The 8,691-nt window shown below is 37.9% G+C and overlaps 1 long non-coding RNA gene across 1 annotated transcript; it reads left to right on the top strand.

Moving 5' to 3' along the window:
- Nucleotides 1-2,965: 2,965 nt before the first annotated feature.
- On the top strand, nucleotides 2,966-4,734 carry LOC106927372 (uncharacterized). Its single transcript, XR_001420282.2, has 3 exons — nucleotides 2,966-3,495; nucleotides 4,371-4,450; nucleotides 4,576-4,734. It is a non-coding gene; the product is annotated as an uncharacterized LOC106927372 (long non-coding RNA).
- Nucleotides 4,735-8,691: the final 3,957 nt, after the last annotated feature.

Below are 8,691 nucleotides of genomic sequence, written 5' to 3'. Positions count from 1 at the left end.
ACGCATACAGGTCGCATTTACTGACACTGTGAACGGCCCCGGCAAAAAAATCGGAATTGCCAAAAAATCGGAATTGAGTCACTTCAGGCTGCAGTGTGAACGCACCCCTAGTGAATATTTTTGATAAGCCTGTCAGAAGAGGAAGTGCTGGTCTCAGCGTCCTGGCAGCGTTCAGTTTGTCACCTGCCGAGATCGACTTGATCGATGTATTGGGCCCCCTGTGGTGACACATTTGCAAAAGGTTCCTTCTGCTCTTCTAGGACAGTGATTGTGAAAATAGAGTGGATCCACGTTTCTTAAAGCAGGTCAAGGAACCACGATAAACTTTATGTTTATAGAACAACAAACTATTTGCATGTTTGAAATCTACAGCTGGTGCAAGTGAGGTAAAACGTACACCAAACACTGAATGAGACGCTTTACATTTTTGCTCTTTGTCATTCAAATTTATTTCACAGCTTTGTGTAAAAATAAATTCAAACGTTTTCAGAACAAACAAAAGGGGAAAAAAGTAATGTTGTGCACAACTGTAAATCAATGACATGAATGAAAGCTGAGGTTCACCTCAGGGAAATTGTTTAATCTGTTAAACATTTTCTGGAAACAATGAAGAAATGCGTGCAATTTTAAGGACTAATACCACATTTTTGTTAATGAATAGTCATTTGCTTGTAATGGTTCAAGTAAATGACTCAACCCATTCATGTACACCTTTTCATCAAGGCAAGCTACAGGAGCAGTCTGACAAAAGCAAGGTTGGCTCTTGGCCCTTCTGGCATGCTGTCATGAAGTGTCTTTCCCCAGGCCAACGATAGAGGCGGATGGAGTGGGAATCGAACCAGTGACCCACTGATTGGAAGATGAACTCACACTGCTGTGACCACTGTTTTAAAACATTGGACAGTTGTATTGGAGCAATTGATGCAAGTCCAAAATGATTTGCAGTTTTTTTTTTTGAAAGGATGAGAAACTACGTGCAAAAACGACTAAATGTTGTAGAGGTTTAATTAATAGTTAGGATTATAAAATGCACCAAGCAAGCAATAAACTCCTCATAATGAATCTGCCTCAGGAAATTCAAATTTGTCATGAAACATGGCTCAGATTCTGTATTATCTTTTGGTGGTTTGGTGCTTTGAGTCAAAGAAATGCAGCACAGTTTTAACCACACTTCATAGGATGAATCCCAGTTCTGTCTTTTACTCCACATTATCACATTTCATTACTGTGTACATTTATTTACTTTAACCCCATTTTACATCTGTTATCCTTGTGAGACTTACTTTTTCACTACTGAATAAAGAGAACTTCACTCACAAATTCAGTTATTTTTAATTCTTACGATGAGAGGATGAGGATGCACCACAAAGCTTAGGGCACCTAAATGACTATCACTGGTCATGTACATAACATGGCCAACATTAGATCTTTTCCTGCACAATATATCAAGCATACTCTTAAAAGTGTGGGTAAAAAGGCACTAAACACCGTGCTATCTGCACTTCCTGTGCAGGTGAAAGTTTTTTGTTTTTGCAGCTCATCACTTGCCGCAGAACCCGAACCCCTTCCTGAAATACAGACAACAAGTTCAGAGAAATGGAAACGCTCTCACCACGTAATGACATGCTACTGGTGCAGCGCTTTGACAGAGTCATGCACTTTTTCACACGACCTGTTTTAACAACAGTTTTTTCGATAGTCTCTGGTTGATTTTTCATAGGGCCAATCAGCAAACAGAAAGAAGTAGCGAACGGTAACGTCGATTTCCTGCGTTGTTTTAGAATAGTAGTCTGGCTGTAGTTTTAGCAATGGCAGCGAAGCAAGTGAACGAAGCTGTTCAGTTCGTGTTGGTCACACTTCCACATATACAGGATGGTAGTTTACAGTGCAGAAGATTTTCTGTAAGCTTAAGTAGTGCATTACACAGCTAATGGCAAACATTAGCCATTAGCTAAACTTTAAAACCTTAAGACAGCCCACACCTCCAGGGAGTAATCGTTTTTCAACAACCAAGACCCCAGACTATCTGTACAAAGCAAAGTGTTGTGTTTGACAGAAATAGTGTAGTATGTCACAATCCTACACTATCAGTATTCTGACTTTGAGATCATGAACATACTGTAAACTGCTCAAATGACAAGCTGGTATGTTTTGTCAAAAATTATTATTTGTTATAGGGCTGAAACGATTCCTCGAATGATTCGAGTACCTCGATTACTAAAATTCCTCGAGGAAAATTTACCTGCCTCGAAGCTTCGTTAATTTATGTTTTATTAGTTAGCGCACCGTGTTCCGGCCGGGACTTCATTTGCGTTGCGCGGAGCTCTCACTTCCGCCTCTGAGTTGTTGACAAAAGCTAAGTCTCAGCGGCATAAAGTCCAATCTTCAAGATTGGCCCGTGGGGATTTTATTGACTGATGATAATGCCCGACTTTTTATCGTTTTTGGGGAACCAATAAGCATCCTTAAAATGACTGGGGGAATGCCTGGAGTACGGCAGCATTTCTCCTCCGGGGCTGCTGGTTGAAAGCGAACGGCGGGAAGAGCGCTGAGGTGAGCGGATAGCCTGAACATGGCGGGCGGCTGAGTAGCTGATGCTTACCGTGTAAATGTAGCTTTACCGACGAACCGCACAATACATTTCATATCCCGGTCTGAAGAAACGGGTGGCGGAGCGCATCGTACATGGCTAGTAGATGAGTTTCTGAGTGTGACCAGTGAAGGTGTCGTAAATATCCCGTATTGCTTCCCCCCGTGTTCGTCCCCCGGTCTAACGGTTCGTCAGTCCGCTGGTCTATTTCCTCCCCTCCACCCCATGTTCGTTCATTCGCCCTCTCCTCCCACTCCAGGCGGCATTTCCCGTATTTTCAAACCCAAAGCGTGACAGGTTAGGTGGCAAGGTGAGTTTAATTAATCTATTAAACTCACTGAAGATGAATACATAAACTAAAAGCTGGATTGTAGACATTTTTTATAAGCATATTTGTGAGCCTGCCTCTTTGTTATTAAATTCAATATAATTTCAGATTTTTCTATAACTTTTCTTCTGGTTAACTTAGAAAGTGAGCTATTATTGTTACAGGTTAGTTTTCTAAACTACAAAAAAGCAACTGTTAGGGATGCTCAAATATGAAAAATTGGACTGATATTGATATCTGATAGTAACACCGGTATTATGCCAGATTTACCAATATTTCATTTTATAAATTTTTTTATCCGATTACTCGATTAATCGTAAGAATAATCGATAGATTACTCGATTACTAAAATATTCGTTTACAACAGCCCTAATTTGTTAAACTGTTTACAACCATTTTGAGAAGGAGGAAGAATTAAGAATAACATTTCCTTCCAGAACCCTTTTGTCGTCCTGGGTACCATGAGTTTGTTTTTCACATTTTTTCATGTCATGCAAGTCCACAAAGTCATGTGGGCTTTCTGGCTCATAGGTTTCCTGTCCATAGACGTCTGTTTGTCTGCACCTGCATTAAACAGGTTGGTTAACTCATTTTTCTTTGAAATATGTTGTCTGTGTGCTTCCAAAAAATTTTGTATTCTAGCATTTTGCTTTGGGTCACGTTAAGATATCTGCTTTTATTGAAGTAAATCTTTTAAATATGGGCATTGCACTTCATCTGGGGTGAATCAAGCTACTTACTTTTTTAACTCAAGTGTTTGTTTTATATGCATCAAGTTACTGACGAGTTTTTATACCGATCACTGAACCTTCAAGTTCTCTTTCGTGTCATTCCAACACCAGGAAGAGAAACAGAAAGGAATGTATGTGGGTTTTTTTTTTCTTCTTTTTTTATGTGGTGATTGAAGATAGACATGCATGGAAACAAACACATTCCTTTCTGGCAGAGATAATACAGTTTAGTTGTACACATGAATAGTTTTTTTCTTTAAAAAAATGTTTTTCTCATAATCAAGATGCACATTCTGTTTCAGAGCTCAGATTGCTTCTCCCTCACTTTCCAGCCATCTAACTCTAATCTCCATTATCATTCACAATAATGACTTTTTCATTTACATTTTTAAAATGCTAACGTTTAAAAACATACAAAACATTTTGGATGATAAATATTGTGTTTTTGAAATGGTTACTATGCTTCTGATGTTCCAGGTTAAGAAACAAACCAACTAAAACAAAAAAATAAGCAAATGCTTCAGTTCTAGATGATGTATTAACATGGACCCATTTTGTCTGATACCTGATCATTCTACTTAGAATTTAAGCCAATAGTTTTATAGTAACTGCCCTAATAGTGTATTCTACTTTAAAAGTAAATAAAATTGTAGACTTAACAGGTTGTATTTTTGTAATATTTTAAACATCATGCTCTTCTTTTTCATTTATTCTCATGTAGCAAGTCGGAAAGAAGCACCCAGGAGCTACAGCTGCTCTTTGATCCCAATTTCCTTAAAAAACAAATCAGTCTTACAGATGGTAGGTCACATTTTAATGCTATGTTGTTTTTTTATTTCCTAATTTTAAATTGCACTTCACTAAATAAGACGAAAAGAGTGACAAAAGAGCAAAACGTGATAAATTGTATCTGATTGTTCCGACAGATTATGGTGAAAAACCCATCACACCTGTTCTACCCGACTTTGAAACTCCCATTTTGCATGACTCAGAGGATGAAGACTACTTGGAGTAAAACATTCAATAAGAATTAAACTTATTGTGTCATGCATATTTTGAACAAAATTACTTTCTTTTGTCGATGAAGTCAGTTATTGCTCACATTTGAAACAACTTAATTTACTTAATTTATTTAGTTACTTCCCAGAATTTGTAGAAATGAAGTCATTGTTTACAAAACAGACATTGTGTTTGCATAGACGATGTCTGTTTTATAAGCCGACATTGAATGACATTGAAAAAGAAATTGAATGAAACTTACTCCACAATCATTACATCTCTACACTGCAAAAACACACAATCTTACCAAGTGTTTTTGTCTAGTTTCAAGCATAAATGCCTTAGTACACTTAAATTAAGACACAATTGACTTGAAAGTACCTTATCAGCAAGATATAAAATCTTGTTTTAAGCAAATAATTCCTTAATATTGATGGAAAAAGTACTAGGTCCTCCCCAGATTATTCCACTTTTAACATGGGGGAATGGACCTTACCAAGCTCCGCCCAGAAACGCCCCTCGACAGTCCCACGTGGCTGCATGTCTCACAAACAAAGCCTCGCAGGGCTTAGTTTCTATGTGTAAACATGGCGTCTTTCGTTTCAACTGACTCTCTGCAAAGTATTTCTGAGTCGATTAGTGTAGCATTTCTGCCCGATTTTCAAAAAAATATCAGCCACGACAATGGACAGGGGAACAAACAAGTTCATTTCATCTTTTTTGGACGACATAAAGATGTTTGAGCCACGGAATGCCTCCAACATTGTGCGCGTCGCAGCTAAATACTACCGGTCGATGAGGAAAACAGCAGATCCTCACACCCTCAGCATAGCTGTGGACAAGATCACTGATCCCTATTGTTCTTGCAAGGCTAGGTAAGTCGGGCATTCATGGTTTTGAGGGTTACTTTTGAAATCAGTGATTTCTGTTGTTGGCAAATGTTTGAGTGTGCCTAGGCCTGATACTCGCTACTCGATGCTAGCGTGGCTAACACGATTACAGTTTCGTAAAAAGCCTTTTCAGGTAAAATAAAATCTTTAATGTATGTCAGATACGGTACACATTGCATATTGATCTGTTCAGCTAACGTAAGACTGTGTAACAGACAGGCTTCAAGGTGTAGAAGTTGTATCTGTACTGCCATTATGCTGTACTTAAAAGGTTTTCATAATGAATGTGTTTATTATTGACTTTTTTTCAGACTTGGGGGTCATTGTTCATAAATTTAGGCTTCCTTAAGACCTTACAATATTTCAAGCTTCAAAATTCAAAAGGGATCGGGAGGTGCTGGTGCCTATCTCTAGCTAACGTTCCGGGCGAGAGGCGGGGTCACCCTGGACAGGTCGCCAGTCTGTCGCAGGGCCACTCAAAATATCCCCATTCACTAAACACAAAGAAAGCAAAGTAATAATACTTACACCAGCACACACTCCTTTGTTCTTATTGATCTTATGACGGTTGAGCTGCAAATGCAGTCGTGTACAAGCTTTGATCCAAGCAAGGCATTCCGTATCAGATTTGGGAAATCTGTGAATTTTATTTCCACAAATACGATCAGGATACCTGACATCGCCTGTACAGATTCTCCACTGACAGTGGAGAACCATTCTTATTTGAGTTCTGTCGCAAAAACTTTGATTGTGTAGATTGTGGTCTGCTAGTCCACAATCTACATTAGCATGTGTTTACTACTTTAGCTTTTGCTTGTGAGACGGTCAAGCACGTGGTAGCTGCGCAGTGACGTCAAATGGGCATTAGCCAATGAAACGCGGACCCTGTGGTAAGGTCCATTGTCTTGTTATAAGTACATTTATCTGCAAATAGAATTCTTACATTTTCATCAGTATTAATGCATTATTTACTTAAAACAAGTTCCCATATCTTGCTGAAAAGATACATGTAATTTACTTTTGTCTTATTTTATGTGTAATTTGAAAAATGCACTAGAAATAAGATCAAAAATACCTGGTAACATTTGGTGTTTTTGCAGCCTAAAATAGTCAGAGTTGTTTTTATGTCCTTGTCTGCTTAAGGCACTGATCATGGCAATTAACCAATGCTTATATCATAACAGCAATAGGAAAGAATTAGGAAATTTCTAACATGTGAGCGTAAAGGCAATCAAAATACATGTGAACAAAGTTGAAAAATTCAAACATAAAAAACCCTTAAAAACTGAAAAAAAACCCCAGAAAAAAACAAAACAGTTTTCATATTTCCTCATCAGTCAAGCACGTATAATAGCAAAATATTGCAAACTGGCTTATGACATCAGCTGTACATGATAAAAACATTCTTGTTTTTCTTAAAGAGGCTAGTCTGTTGAAAGCTAAGGCACAAGGTTTGTTCTAATTCTCCTGTTACTTGAATCATTATGAGTCATGATGTGTATTCAAACTAGTCACATGCTGCTTGTTTAAATTAATGACAGTTGTGTAAGATATGCTCCACTGTTGATCAGAAGTTGTATACATCAAATTTTTAGATTTTAAGTCATTTCTTGTAATTCATGAAACCTTTTAGCTAAGAACTTTGTAATTTAAGTGTGTGTATTGTGTGTTTTTACAATAAATAAACAGAACAATCTTGTTTGAGCAATGAAGTCAATACATTTTGTAGTTTCGTACAGCGTAGTTTTCCACTTTTCACAGGGATTCTGGTCTTTTTAAGTCACAGTTCCCAGAGACCTTTATCACATTGTAAAGTTTCCCTTCTTAAGAATGGTCCAGCTGATCTGGTTTGTTGTGTACACAGACCACTCCTATACAGCCCTTCTGTCAACATTTTTTCTTTTGTCCAACTCTGTCATCAGCAAAATCAACAATGGAACAGCCTACGTACTAATCGGTGTGGGCTACGGGGCGTGACTCTCATTCAGCAGTAAAGGTTTCTAACAGTTTCTAGACTTTCATTTTATAATTAATGTTTTTTAATTGAAATATCATAGGTTATGTATAAATAAGATGTTTGTTTTTTTTATTGAAGTCATTATATTATGCTAAAATACCATAAGTTATAAACCAGGTTTTACCAACAGAGATTCTTGGTTAATTATTCAGTAGTGTTAAACTTAGAGGGATCAAATTACCATTGTAGCTACAATTAGTCGTCCTTTAAACCATGTGAAAGGATTTGTAATGTAAAGCTGCAGTAGGGAGTTCTGAGAAAACAGTGCACTCCGCCTTACCATGAACAAGCTCACCCTAGAGGCATTTGAAACCTTTGTCTCTGCAGCTGAAAACAGAATTATCAAGTCAACATCAGGCTTCTGAGAAAACAAATCTCTTATCTTGAATTCGAGGCCTGAGTAACCTCTTCAAATTAAGATTTCAAACTCACCTACACAAAGGGCCGAGCTCCAGGAGGTTGCCCCATGGATCCGTAATCCAGGGGAGGTTCTCTGCTTCCTGTGGTCTGCCATTTCACTGGGATGACTAAACACATTTTAAGTGACTCCACCCTGGTGGACATTTTGCCGAGGGAGATCTTACCAAGAGCCAAATCTCAGTACCCCCATTTCATCCATTGTTGTTGGTTGTTGTTTTTTCCCGCTTGTGCAGAATGCACAATAGTTATGTTTATCAAGTAAAGGTTGGACGAATACCTCCTAGCTGCAAGACTCAGATCACATTTCAAACGATTAGATTCGTATCGGATTAAGGAAAACATATCAAAGCAAAAGTAGGGTCTGTGTTGTTAGGACTGTCATGAAAAGATCTGATACAGGTTGCATATAGGCAAAAAACTTTAGTCTGCATTGTGAATGTAACCAAGTTTAATACTGTGTCAACATATTTTCTGTCCTGCCAGACTGACTGTTGAGTTGGATCAGAGTAAATGTGTTGATATGTGGCTGAATGATGGCTGCATAATACAACAGGACACCAATCTGCTTTAACAGTTTTAAATCAAGAATAGTTCACAGCTGAAAAGAGCCAAAACAAAAGAGAAAATTCACTTACAACACACTGAAACAGTACAATATATTCTTCATAATTACAAATATTACATTACTATTTATATATGGCATTCATGTACATCTT

Source organism: Poecilia mexicana, unplaced genomic scaffold (assembly GCF_051168715.1).
Source record: "Poecilia mexicana isolate PSO_F unplaced genomic scaffold, ASM5116871v1 scaffold_3, whole genome shotgun sequence".
Classification (NCBI taxonomy): Eukaryota; Metazoa; Chordata; class Actinopteri; order Cyprinodontiformes; family Poeciliidae; genus Poecilia; species Poecilia mexicana.
The sequence above is the reverse complement of the archived record's forward strand: the minus strand, read 5'-3'. Positions and strand labels throughout refer to the sequence as shown.